A 15,119-nucleotide genomic window follows, 5' to 3' on the forward strand; every position below is an offset into this window, starting at 1 on the left:
TCTTTACTGTTTTCAATCGATTAATTTGTATATTAGATTCAATTGATACATTCTGTTCATTTGCTGTACTGGATGCTATTCTGATATACAATCTGTAAGCTCTGTATTCGTTCCGTTATCGGTTAACTGTTCTGCAATTAATCATTTTCTGTAATAGCTTACTGTTTGTGTTTAATCGATTAAAATTGTTGTGTTAATCGATTATCATGTTTCTGTTAATCGATTAAAATTGTTTCTGTTAATTGATTAAAACTGTTTTTTGTTAATCGATTAAGATTGTTCAATTAATCGATTATCTTCCTACTTTAATCGATTAAATAGGGGTGATTCAGTATTAAGTGTTGAATTTCGAAAAGCGGCAGTTCTAACCTTGACACATATTCAACCCCCCCTTCTAGGTGTATTATAACCACTGATACCTAACAATATTTAAGCATATATCAATTTCACTAATAGATAAATTTTAAGAGGTAAATAAGAAGAAAAAAATGTTCATGATGACTAATAACATATAAAATGGTAAAGTTTAATAGAAAGAGAGGGTAGGTTGATGAAAGGGTGCTGAAAAATGAATAAGTAACATACAATGCAATTTTGCCCTATTTTCTGTTTACCCTAAGTAATACCCCACATATTCAACACATAAAAATCCACCTCGGCTCATATGAAATTAGTCTCAAAACTGTGCTATCATATACACATTCATCAAATTTCTTTTCCAAAGCGAGTTTCTATGGTGATGTTTTTCAATGATGAAGAAGTATTCTAGCGAAGTTTGCTACAAGTCTCTCGTTTTCCAACCATTCATTAGTCAATTCAAAGATTTCATGCAATTAAACTCGTTACCATTATAAGATCCAAACTTTATCATTTCTTCTTTGATTTGATTTTGCTTATAGTTTAGATCTTTTTTTTGCTAAGCTACTTATAGTTTAGATCTCGTTATTTATTTTTCATCCTTAAATTCTAATTCTCAAATCCTCAATTTGATGCATGTCTTGTGAAAATTCAATAAAATACGACTTTACTATAATATAGGCTAGTTGATTGATTTGATCTATCTGATGCATTTGAGTTTTTAGCTAACTTTTATTGAAACCTAGTTTGTGTATTTTTGAAAAGCCATGAGCTGTTAGAAACAAAGGGCAAAGATTTGATATCTTGAATTTTAAGGCTATTATCCATGAGGAACGTAATTCGAAAGAAAGGAATAAGTAACAAGATGAGAAAACTAAAACATAAGGGTAGGAGAGTTTGTTTGGTAGATTTGAAAGATCAAAACCTAGAAGTAATTGGTAGGAATCAAGTTATTGATATACACTCTAGGAGGCCAATGATTGTATTGAGAGGTGGTGTTATATATGTTGATTTGACCATATCAAGTCAAGATTTGAATGCAAATGATTCCAATATTGGTATAAGAGTTTCAGGGAAGATATACAAAACCAATCAGGTTCAAGTGCTGGCCAAGATAACCCAAATCTTACACCACCTTCTGGGGTTCCATATGATATGAGTGATCAAAAGAAAGGGAAACCTACAAACAAGAGGCAAGGTTCTTGTTTAAGGAGAAACTCAAATTTTGAGAAAAATGATGGAAAGCACACTGTGCTTTGTTGGATGATTGATATAGGAACAATCCAACCAAATGATAGGGTTTACTATATGAAAGAAATTAAATTTGTGTTATTGGATGGTATAATAACAAGAGGAGGATTTTGTTGTAAATGTTGCCATAATCCCAATTGATAGTAGGGGTCGCTAAAAACATCTATGAATCATTTGTGGCGACCATAACTATGACGATTTATCAAACTTCTGCGAATTTTACAATCGAGTTTTGAAACCCCCACCAATAACAAAAGCCTGCCACCTATTTCCAACTTTGCTGTAGTGATCCTCTATCACATATTTAGTCAATATTCTGCTACCGAAGTACTGAAAATTTAGAATTTCGATTAGCCATCCCCTTCACCGTGTCATCTTCTCGTTATTATTCATTTAATTTTTTTCAACCTAACAATTTTGATATTACATTCAACAATTATCCAAATAAAATAACACAAACATGCTTCAATACAATAACTCGCATTCTTTCTTAATTTATTTATATAGTAATCTCAACCCTCACGATCATTTTGGCAGTCCTTTTCTCCCACTAACGAATTATATTTGTAATAACTTATTTTCTCATTGACAATCATTTTGGTAGTGATTAGACCACTGTGTTCTATTCTTACCGAGTTCATTCATGTGATGTCTTTTATAGCACTGATAAATTATATAAGTTTTGATTGTCTTTCACACCGATAATCATTTTGATGCTAATAATCGTCTCTAACTTCTCTGAAAATGGTAAAAAGGTCTACGACCATCACCATCTCTTAGCTATTAGTTCCATTAAATTAAAACAATCATATAATATAAACATTTTAAAATCAATAAAAATCATCTGAACCAAATCTTCTATACTTTCCAATTCAACCAAACTAATCAACCAATTTCTAAATCAGAACTACTTAGTCTTGATTTCCATTCTTTGAGTAGATCAGAATGAATATGCTCTTCTTGAGAAGATATAGTATCATCCATTTTGAAGTGCTCAGTATTGGTTGTTGCATTGGTAAAAGAATCCTCCTTTGAAGGGGAACTAGGCAAGTCCTCTTCATCATGAGTTAGCCCATCCTTTATTATAGGTTTGGTTTCATCAAAAGATACATGAACAGATTCTTCCATGGCTAAAGTTCTTTTATTGAAAATTCTATAAGCTTTACTTGTAAGAGTGTAGCCTAGGAAGAGTCATTCATCAACTTTTGCATCAAATTTGCCTAAGTTATCTTTACCATTATTTAAAACAAAACATTTATAACCAAATACATGCAAATGAGAAATGTTTGGTTTTATACCTTTAAAGAGTTCATAGGGGGTTTTCTTGAGAATTGGTCTTATGATAACCCTGTTTGAAACATAGCAAGCCGTACTAACTGCATCAGCTGAAAAATATTTTGGGAGATTAGTTTCATTCAACATTGTATGAGTAAGTTCTTCCAAGGACCAATTCTTTCTCTCTACAACACCATTTTGTGATGGTGTTTTAGGAGCAGAAAAATTATGACTGATGCTTAGATCATCACAGAATTCTTCAAAAGAAGGGTTTTGAAATTCTCCCCCATGATCACTTCTTATAGCATCAATTTTTAGAGATTTTTCATTTTGAACTCTTTTAGAATATTTGCTAAAGGCGTTGAATGTCTCATTATTATGAATTAAGAATAGAGTCCAAGTATATCTTGAGAAATCGTCTACTATAACAAAGGTATAGTAGTTACCACCATAACTCTTGGTCCTTGAGGGGGCAAATAAGTCCATGTATAGTAACTGCAATGGTCTATCAGAAGAAATCATATGCTTAGGTTTTAAAGAAGTCTTTGTTTGTTTACCCATTTGACAAGCACTACATAGTTTGTCTTTAACAAACTTCATTTTGGGTAAACCAACATCTATATCTTTCTTAATCAGTTTATTCAAATGATCCATATGAATATGAGCAATTCTCCTATGCCTAAGCCATGCATCATGATTATAATTAGCAAGTAAACATTTTATTGGTAAAGAAGAATCTATGCCAACCATATAAATAATATTTATTCTCTTACCAATTAGTTTAGAGTTATTAGAATCCTTACTTTTGATGATGCATTTATTTGGGTAAGATGCCACATGAAATCCTTTGTCGCATAGTTGACTTATGCTCAACAAGTTGTGTTTGAGTCCTTCGACATACAATACTCCTTCTATAGTTGTTGAAGGTGACTTACCGATTCTACCAACTCCAAGTATTTGTCCTTTGTTGTTATCACCATATGTGACATAGCCTTTGCCCCTTGGAGTAAGGACAAAGAACTTATCTTTGTCGCCCGCCATGTGCTTTGAGTAACCATTGTCCAAGTACCATAGATTGCATGCAGCTCTCAAATTTTCCTACAAAACAGGTTAAGTAGTATTAGGTACCCAATTTTCTTTGGGTCCTACATGGTTAGCATTTTTCTCAGCCCATCTATGATGACCTAAGGGCACACCATGTTTTCTAATCATGCAAGTGTTTGGTGTATGTCCATGGTTCTTACAATAGGTGCATATGAGATGATGCTTATGTATCCTAAATTTATTGTTATTATTCTTAAAAGCATGGATACTTTGTTTTTGAAAGTTTATCTTTGTTGAGATATTTTGTTTCTTAGAATTTTGGCTTTTAGAATAGTCAAGACCTCTTCGTCTGTAGAATGTCTCTGAACTTTGATAATCTTGTCCAAATATTTGCTACACTTGTTTACCTTATTTCGTTCAAGACTTAACATTGAAATTTTCTTTTCAAGAGTAATGTCGTTTTGACCTAAAGACGATGGTGGTTTATTTTTGAATGCTTCTAACTCGGTTTTTTTGTTTTAAAAATAGTATGGTGAGTTTGACGTATTCATCATGTAAATCATGAAAGGCAATTTGCAAATCAGAAGAACAAAATAGGTTAGATTCATTCACCTTTTCATCATCAGAGTGATGAGATGCCACAAGTAAGAGATGTGGTTGTTCTTCATTTTCTGGTTCAGAGACGGAACTGGTATCGTTATCTTTGCAAGCTATGTTAGCTCTTCGTCCAGTCTTCATTTCATTCTGACCCTTGAAGGCATTCCTCTTCAAATTTGGATAGTCCATTTTCATATGACCAGACTTGCCACATTCAAAGCATGTAAAGCTTTGGTTTGAAGTGGAAGCGTCATTGTTCTTGGTAAATTTATTCATTTGTCCAGTTTTAGTGCCTTTGTTCCTTTTAAGGAACTTGCTGAACTTCTTTACGAACAAACTCATATCTTCCATCTCTTCCTTTTCAGATTCATCTCCTAATGAATCATATCTATCCACCTTTGCTTTGAGAGAGATATTTTTCTTCTTATTTTCTTGCTGTTCATGTTGTTCAAGCTAACTGAGGTCTAATTCATGTTCCTGCAATTTACCAAACAAAGCAGCCAAGGACATTTTTGATAAACTTTTCTTTTCAGAAATGGCTGTAACTTTTAGTTGCCATATTTTGGTAAGTGATCTTAGAACTTTTAAGTTCAAGTCACTATTTGATAAAGTTTTTCCAAGTGCAATGAGATGATTTGTAAGGTGAGTGAATCTGTTTTGTAAATCAAGTATTTTCTCTCTAGACTTCATACGAAACATTTCATATTCCTGGGAAAGAGTATTTAGTATCGACCTTTTTACCTCCTCGGTTCCTTCGTGTGTGGTCTCTAGAGTATCCCATATTTCTTTAGCATATTTAAAGTTTGATACTCTAAAGATTTCATCAATACCAAGTGCAGAAGGGAGGATGTTTTTTGCTTTTAGATCATATTGCACTTTCTTCTTGTCTTCATCATTCCATGAGGATTTCGGCGTCACTTCCCTCACACTATTGATAACCATAGCGTCCTTCCTCAATTGCATTTGAAATGTCTAAATCTTGAGACTTTATGAAGATTCTCATTTGATCTTCCAGAAGTCGTAGCATTCTCGAACAAAGCTTGATGGGCGATTGATGTTGGGACATTCTCCTAGAAATGATCTTGCAGCCATATTCGGAACGTAATCATTTTTTTAGAATAAATTACTCAAAAAACGCTATGGTGCCAATTGTAAGACTGAGATGGCAACTAAGAGGGAGGTCAATTAGTTATTTAAAACTATAACTGATTTTTCTACACATTTCAAGAGTTAATAGCAGTGAAAAAAGATATGCAGAAATAATCAAGTAAATGTAAGGAAATAAAGGAGAAGATAATACACATATGTTTTTATACTGATTCACCTTCTTGTCCACCGAAGGCTACGTCCAGTACTCTTACAGCATAAGAGATTTCTTCAGTATATATTAAGAGTAGTAATTACAATTTCTCACTTGAGATTCCCTAGTACCTTACTGACTCTTTAACACCTATATCACCTTTGGAAAATACCCTTTCCAAGTGACTCTATCCCCTTTCTTATCACATCCTTGCGAAAGGAAGTAATTCAATACTTTGAATGAATAAAACGTTTAACACTGACAGTGGATTGCCTTTATAAGATTTTGAAGTTATAGACTCTTGAAATCCAATAACTCTTTGTATACTTTAGTACTAATGCTCATAAGGTTTGAATAACTTGAAATAACACTTAAGACAACTTTACAAAACAAGTTCTGAAAGTTATGAACAAGTTGCACCAAGTGTAGAGCAAATATTTCAAAAAATGTATAGTTTGAGTAAGTGAGTTCAATCTGAGTTGTGTGTGTCAAATGAGTTTCAAAGCATTTATATAGAATTTCCAATCAACCAGAATACCTTTACGAAAAGGTAGGATTTGCTTGGAATGAAACCATTTCGTTTGGGTTGAAAGCTGTGTGGTTTGAATTTGAAAATGGGTGTAACAACTCTCAATAATCAATTACGTAATTGATGTAATAGATTACCCAACAAGTATGTCCAACTATGTAATTGATTCTAACAAATAGTAATCGATTACTCAAAAGGTGTAATCGATTACCCAACTGCTTTGTCTAACTGCGTAATTATTTACCGTGTTGTGTAATTGACTACCCACTTATTAGAACCAATGACCCTGGTCAATTTTTGTTGGATAACTCGTTTCTCACTCATATAACCTGTTACTTCATTCTGGTAACCTATTACTTAGTCACAGTAACCTGTTACTTAGATGTAGTAACCTGTTACACAATATTTTGAAAAGTGTTTTCATTTATAGTTGTGTTTATAAATTTTATTTTTAAAATACTTTTGAGCATTACTATTAAGTGTATAGTTTAGAGTATAAGGATAAAAGTACCTAAACACTTAAATTCTAATTTCTTGAAGCTTTGTCTTATTGTCTTCATAAGTATTCTTCCTTTTCTTCTTTTATGTGATGTTGGTGTCTTCATCAAAACTTTGCCAAGGTCAGAAGCCATATCTTCATCACAATCTCCCCCTTTGTGATGATGACAAACCAATATCTTCTTGACAGTGTAGTTTTCTGAGAGTAGCATACTCTATGATATTCATGATTTGTCTTGAGTATGCTCCCTCTTTAATTTGGAGTTAGGTGTCTCAAATGTTTTAAACAAGAAATACACATTCCCAACTTTTCTCCCCCTTTTGACTCATCAAAATGAAGAAAAGCCAAGAGTCCAACATAATATATATAGCATACAAAATGTATATAACAATCAAAAGCCAGATCTTCTTCAACATTGCATGTTAGCCAACACTATCAGTTCGAGATAGTCGATGTTAAAATACAAATAGATTGAAAATAAAAAGATATGTAAATTTAAGAGTTAAAAGTGATTAATATAATAATATTGTATTATATATAGGAAATAAAATAATAAAAATATAATAGTCAGTATTAAAACAAAATGCATTTGTAAGAATTTTTCATTTTTATTAAATTAATATTATCTTTATATAAATATTAATTTGAATAACAATTAAAGTTGAAGTGGTAAATAGGAAGAGAAAAATAGTTCATGATAACTACTTACAAAAGGTATAACGTTTAATGTGTTTTTATATATTTTTCCTTCTTTAAAAAGCAAATATATTTTTTTAAAAATGACAGAAAGTTTGTTACTAAAAATAATTATGATACTCTATCGACATGATTTTTTTTATCATAATTTATCTATATAATTTAATATTGTACATAAAAATCACAAATATTGAAAAGAATTAAATCATTGAATAAGAGTTTTTTATATGCATGCATATGTTCTTGTCTTTATTGAGTAAAAATAATAAAAATTTAAAAATGAACAGTTTAATAGAGAGAGATAAGTAAGATACAATACAATTTCACCCTATTTTCTCTTTGTCCTAGGTAATACCCCACATATTCAACACATATAAAACGACCTTAGCTCCTATTAAATTAATCACAAAACTAGCTATCATATATAAATTCTTCAAAATTATATTCAAAAGTGAGTTTTTTGTGGTGATGTTTTTTAATCATGAAGATGTTTTACTAATGAAGTTTGCTACAAGTTTCTCATTTTCCAACATTTCACTAATCAATTCAAAGATTTCATGTCAGTAAACTAGTTATCATTATAATATCTATATCTATATCTATACTATATATAAAGCCAAAACTTGAAATAACTTCCCTCATGGTGTAATTTTCATTTCCTATATTGCCCTTAATATTATTTAATTTTTACAAAAAAACTATATAATCCTAAGCAACTACCACCAATACATTAATTAACCACATATCTCACATTAAATTAAACATTATCGTAAACACTCAATTATGCATTTGAGTTTTGTGAACATTCAATTTTGTCCGGCTATTTCATAAAATAAAATAAAAACATACAAAAGTTTTGAAACAACGAAAAAATTAAAAATAACATTGTAGATATCTTAGAACAAATTTTATTTTTTAATCTTGATTAACATCGAAGTAATTACTATATGTTATATTCGATTTATTAATTCTCAGTTCCAGGAATAAAATAAAAAACCATTTACCGATTACATTTTTTTTATAAGTAAAAAGTTGCAAAACAAATAATAAAGAGGGAGATCAAGGCAAACTTGTTGTTCCGATTTTCATAAAGGAATGAATAAGAGAGAAAAGGCCATTGAAGTGCTATTAAAAGGTTATAAAAAACTAGCCACCTAGAGTGAAAGGGAAGATATATAGTTTTTTTTTGAAAAAAAAAGAGGACAAAAAACGGATAGAAAGGGAGAGGTTACGTGAAAAAACTGAAAGGAATTGGGAGAAGTGAAGTAAAAGATTTCTTTATTGCCTTTCATGCCTTCTTATTCTAAGGGGACACTGACAAAAAGGATGATGAAGGCAATGTAGAAAAAATGTCAGGAAAAGAGAGGGAAGAAAAAACATCTTAACACACTTGGTCTCCTTCTCCACTTTTTCTCCATTAAAATCTCCATCCATCCCTTATTACACCCCCTTCCAGTGGCCTATGGAACCCCAAAACAAGAAAACTCTTCAAGAAGAGACTTTTGTGAGAAATAGTGAGACGTTTTCTCATTAAAGATAAGTAATGCTAATTCATTCATGTATAGGGGTTGATTAATATTTTTTGGGACGAAATCCACTTACTATTTAAGTATGTTAAAAACATATTCCATATTATGTTTGAGAGGAGATCCACTTATATTTATATCTTTAATAATAAATGTTATTAACACTTCTCAAATTAAAATTTCAATGAGTACATTTTATTAATGGGAAAATACATAAAACCTTTTAAACTTTATATCTTTTGTAAGTAGAAACAATGAGCTCGTTTTCTTTTTAATTATCCCTTAAGTTTTATCCTTTTGTGAAATTGGTCATTATAAACAAATATTGTTAAATTATTGATACGTCAATAAGGAAATAACTTCCATCACACCCACGACCATATAAATACAACATTGCACGTTAGCCAACACTAACAGTCAGAGAAAGTCGATTTTCATATACAAATAGATTGAAATTAAAAGGATAAGTAAATTTAAGAGTTAAAAGTGGTTAATTCAACAATATTGTTTTATATATAAAATAAAATCACAACAATCTAATAGTCGATATTAAATTAAAATGCATGTGTAAAAAAATTTCATTTTTCTTAATTTAATATTGTCTTTATACCGATATCAATTTCACTAACAATTAATGTTTAAGTGGTAAATAGGAAGAAAACATAGTTTATAATATCTACTTACAAAATATATAATGTGTTTTTATATATTTTCCTTCTTTAAAAAGAAAAGATTTATATTTAAAAATGATGGAAAGTTTGTGACTAAAAATAATTATAATACTGAATTTATCAATGAAACTTAATATTGTACATAATAAATCACAAATATTGAAATTAAGTATATCATTAAACAAAAGTTTTATATATACATGCATATATTCTTGTCTTTATTGAGTAAAAATAATAATAATTTAAAAATGTATAGTTTAATAGAGAGAGAGGGTAGGTTGATGAAAGAGTGCTGAAAAATGAATAAGTAACATACAATGCAATTTGACCCTATTTTCTTTTTACCCTACGTAATACCCCACATATTCAACACATACAAAACCCACCTTGCACTACAAAATTTATCCGATTAACCACGGTTAAAACCGTCGCCACTGTACCACAAAACCGTGGCAAAATACAGCAGCCATGGTTTCCTGCACCCTAGCAATTACCAGCGTTGCAAAAATTTTGCCACGATCTATTTATGATATAGCCACGTCTTCACCTAGAGTGGTAACATTTCTTTAACCATAGTTTCAACCGTGGCTAATGTGATTACACCCGTGGCTAATGTTTACCATTAATTTAACCACATTATAACTGTGGCTAATTTTATTCAGTTATTCACATATTCCTCTCCTCATCCTCTCTAGCAATCATTATATTCCATAAAATAATGATAAATTTATAAGTGAAATTAAATATTTACAAGCTAAAATTGATTCTCAATTTACAAAATATTCTTTCCTTTCACATTTCTTTCTATCATAAAAAGAAAGTGAGATAAATAAATAAGGAGGTCCATATAAATAGGAATGAGTATTTTAGCACATAAAACAGTGCTAATTTATATAACAAATGAGTCCATTCATAAATATGAGATATCCCAGCTACCCAATTCCAAACAAGATTTTGAACACATCACTTAAGGAAATAATCCCTTCTACACGCTTGCTCCCAGCTTCAACAATCACAAGTCTTCTAACCTCCGTAAAAATTAATAAAATCGAATTAGCTTAAGGACCTAAGTTTTGTGATAAAACAACTAAGGGATTAAACCTTTATTGTCACAATTTACTCTGCATTTTTTATGATCATTTAGTGTATTTTGATGAAGATTTAACACTCACCTTCATAAATATGGCATCTCCTTTAGGCCCACTTTGAAACATGTCTCCTACAACATTTTCCACTCCTGCAACATTAGGTAGTTATAACTTTTGAAATGTAAAATGTTTAACCATGCATAACTAATAGTACAATATATTATACTAACAAAGAAATTAGAAGGAAGTTCATACCAAGATAGGAAGGAGAATGTTGTATGACATGAGGTAAGTCAAAATTGATACCCTTAATATGAGGGTATTTGGAAATCAAGTTAATACTTATACTAAGACCCCCACCAACATCCACACGTCTTTTTATGCCCTCAAAACCTTTATAGCTTTCAACAACCTTCTTCATAACTATAGTAGTTTGGTTGATCATTGCAGTATTAAAAACATAATTGAACCTTGAGTCCAAGGTTGGATACTCAAAGGCATGTGTGCCATAAACCCTGTCAAATGGAACTCCCCCTTCCCTAATTGCATCTTTCAACTGAGACCTAAATATGAATTCACACTTATTAACATTCTTTCTTTTTTCCATACCATTAGTGTATTTAAACAACAACCAATTTTTCTTGGATAAACATAGTAGTATAGTACTCACCATACACTACTTAAGGGATTTAATCTATTAATTATTATATTGTGTACAAACAACATAACTACACAAATTTCATGTCAAAAGACTCCAAGCAAAATAGTAAAATAACCCTAAATGATAGAGAAGTTTCCAGTTTATAATAACAAAGGAGATAAATTAATGGTGGGGGTGAGGGACAAAACAGAACTAACCAGCTTTGTAGGAAGATATTATCTTGAATCAAAACCATCAATGGTCCTCATGAAAAACCATCAGAATCATTTGCAAAGAATTTAGCCACAGGGGCCATACTATACAGCATCTGAAAAGATCCAAGCTTTTGATCTAGAGGAATGACACTACATTTAAGTATATCATGAGATGCAAAGAGACCAAGAACATGATCTAACATAGAAGTTGCTTCCGGATTCTTGCAAGAAAGCTGTGATGCAATCTGCTTAGCAGAAAGCTGTGCACCTGGACTAGCTTTTTGTAAGATGTCAAAAAATGTACAACGTTTAATGTGATTTTATATATTTTTCCTTCTTTAAAAAGCAATTTTTTTGAAAAAAAATGACGGAAAGTTTGTGACTAAAAATAATTATGATACTCTATTGACATGATTTTTTTATCATAATTTATCTATGTAACTTAATATTGTACATAAAAATCACAAATATTGAAAAGAATTAAATCATTCAATAAGAGTCTTTCATATGCATGAATCTTTTCTTGCCTTTATTGAGTAAAAATAATAAAAATTTAAAAATGAACAATTTAATAGAGATAGATAAGTAACATACAATACAATTTCGCCCTATTTTCTCTTTACCCTAGGTAATACCCCACATATTCAACACATATAAAACCCACCTTAGCTCATATTAAATTAATCACAAAACTGTGCTATTATATATAAATTCTTCAAAATTCTATTCCAAAGTGAGTTTCTATGGTAATGTTTTTCAATCATGAAGAGGTTTACTATTGATGTTTGTTACCAGTTTCTCATTTTCCAACAATTCACTAATCAATTCAAAGATTCCATCTCAGTAAACTAGTTACCATTATAATATCCAAACTTTATCATTTCTTCTTTTATTTGATTTTGCTTATCTTTTTTTCTAAGCTACTTATAGTTTAAATATAGTCATTCATTTTTCATCCTTAAATTCTAATTCTCAAATCCTCAATTTGATGTAGGTCTTGTGAGAATTCAACATGATATTACTTCACTCCAATATAGACTAGTTGATTGGTTTGATCTATCTTATGCATTTGAGTTTTGTGAACACTCAATTTTATCCGGCTATTTTTAATAAAATGAAATAAAAACATACAAAAGTTTTGAAACAACCAAAAAAAATTAAAAATAACATTTTAGATATCCTAGAACCAATTTTATTTTTTAATCTTGATTAACATTGAAGTACTTATGTATGTTATATTCGATTTATTAATTCTCAGTTCCAGGAATAAAATAAAAAACCATTTACCGAATACAATGATATGATTTTTTTACTATAATTTATCAATGCAATTTAATATTGTACATAAAAATATCACAAATATTGAGAAGAAGTATATCATTATACAAGAGTTTTATATATACATGCTTTTATTCTTGTCTTTATTGAGTAAAAATAATAATAATAATTTCAAAATGTATGGTTTAATAGAGAGAGGATAGGTTGATGTACGAGTACGGAAAAATGAATAAGTAATGTACAATGTAATTTCACCCTATTTTCTCTTTACCCTATCTAATACCCCACATATTCAACACATACAAAACCCACCTTTACTCATATGAAATCATTTACAAAACTGTGTTACCATATATAAATTCTTCAAAATTCTATTCCGAAATGATTTTTTTATGGTGATGTTTTTCAAACATGAAGAGGTTTACTAGCGTTGTTTGCTACAAGTTTCTCCTTTCCCAACAATTCACTAGTTAATTCAAAGATTTCATGTGAGTAAACTTGTTACCATTATAATGTCCAAACTTAATCATTTCTTCTTTGATTTGATTTTTTTATAGTTTAGATCTTTTTTCTGAACTACTTATAGTTTAGATCTAGTCATTTATTTTTCACACTTAAATTCTAATTTTTAAATCCTCAATTTAATGTAGGTTATGTGAGAATTTAATAGAATATGACTTCACTCCAATATAGACCAGTTGATTGGTTTGATCTATCTTATACATTTGATTTTTGTGAACACTCAATTTTGTCCGGCTATTTCATAAAATCGAAAAAACTAACAAAAGTTTTGAAACAACCAAAAAATTAAAATTAACATTTTAGAAGTCCCATAACCAATTTTAATTTTGAATCTTGATCAGCAGCCAATTAATTACTATATGCTATATTCGAATTATTAATTCTCAGTTCCAGGAATAAAATAAAAAACCATTTACCATTACATTTTTTTACGTAAAAAGTTTCAAAAGAAATAATAAAGAAGGAGATGAAGGGAAATTTGATGTTTCAGTTTTCATTAGGGAATGAATAAGAGAGAAAAGGCCGTGCTATTAAAATCCTATAAACAGAAAAAAAGAAAAAAAATAGTCTTACATTATCAATAGTTTAACCTCCCTCATCTAAATTTCATACACTTAAACAAGGGAGATAATTTCTTTTATTCCCCCCTCCTAACAAATTGACCCATTTCCTTCTCTTTCCCTCATAACTCCCAAATAAAGCCTAAAAGAAGGTGTAAAGTAAGTTTTTTTAAACTATATTCATGGATTGAGTGGATCTCCTCAATATTTTTCATAGAGAAATTTTTTTGACAAGGAGGACATATAATTTTAGAAAATGGAATTTAAATCAAAATCTAGAAATGTAATAATATATTAATATTTATTTCTTTGATAATAACATGTCATGTTTTTATATTATTTTCCTTTTTTCAAAAGCAAAGAATTTTTTTTGAATTATGGAATATTTGGGACTAAAAATAATGATGATATTATATGGACATGATTTTTTTTACTACAATTTATCAATGTAATTTAATATTGTACATAAAAAATCCCAAATATTGAAAAGAATTAAATCATTAAATAAGAGTTTTATATATGTATGCATTTATTCTTGTCTTTATTGAGTAAAAATAATATTAATATAAAAAGGTAAATTTTAATAGAGAGAGGCTAAGTTGACGAAAAGGTGGTGAAACATGAATAGTAACATACAATACAATTTCGCCTATTTTCACTTTACCCTAAGTAGTACCCCACATATTCAACACAAACAAAACGCACCTCACATCATATGAAATTAGTCAAAAAATTGTGCTATCATATACAAAATTCTATTCCAAAGTGAGTTTCTATGGTGATGTTTTTCAATCATGGAGAGGTTTACTATTGAAGTTTGCTACAAGTTTCTCATTTTCCAACAATTCACTAGTCAATTCAAAGATTTCATTTTAGTAAACTCAGTAGGATTATAATATCCAAACTTTATACTTTCCTTTTTTATTTGATTTTTCTTATAGTTCATCTCTAGTCACTAATTCAAATCATTGAATGCCTACAAAGGATGGTAAAGATATAAAGTATATTATTTTAACTTATTCATGAAGTAAGTGGATCCCTTCCCTTTTTAATAGAGAAATGTTTTTGAGA

The 15,119-nt window shown here is 29.8% G+C and overlaps 1 pseudogene; it reads right to left on the bottom strand.

Moving 5' to 3' along the window:
• Positions 10,678–11,984, bottom strand: LOC109357818 (annotated as a pseudogene).

This window comes from Lupinus angustifolius, chromosome LG01, assembly GCF_001865875.1.
Source record: "Lupinus angustifolius cultivar Tanjil chromosome LG01, LupAngTanjil_v1.0, whole genome shotgun sequence".
Classification (NCBI taxonomy): Eukaryota; Viridiplantae; Streptophyta; class Magnoliopsida; order Fabales; family Fabaceae; genus Lupinus; species Lupinus angustifolius.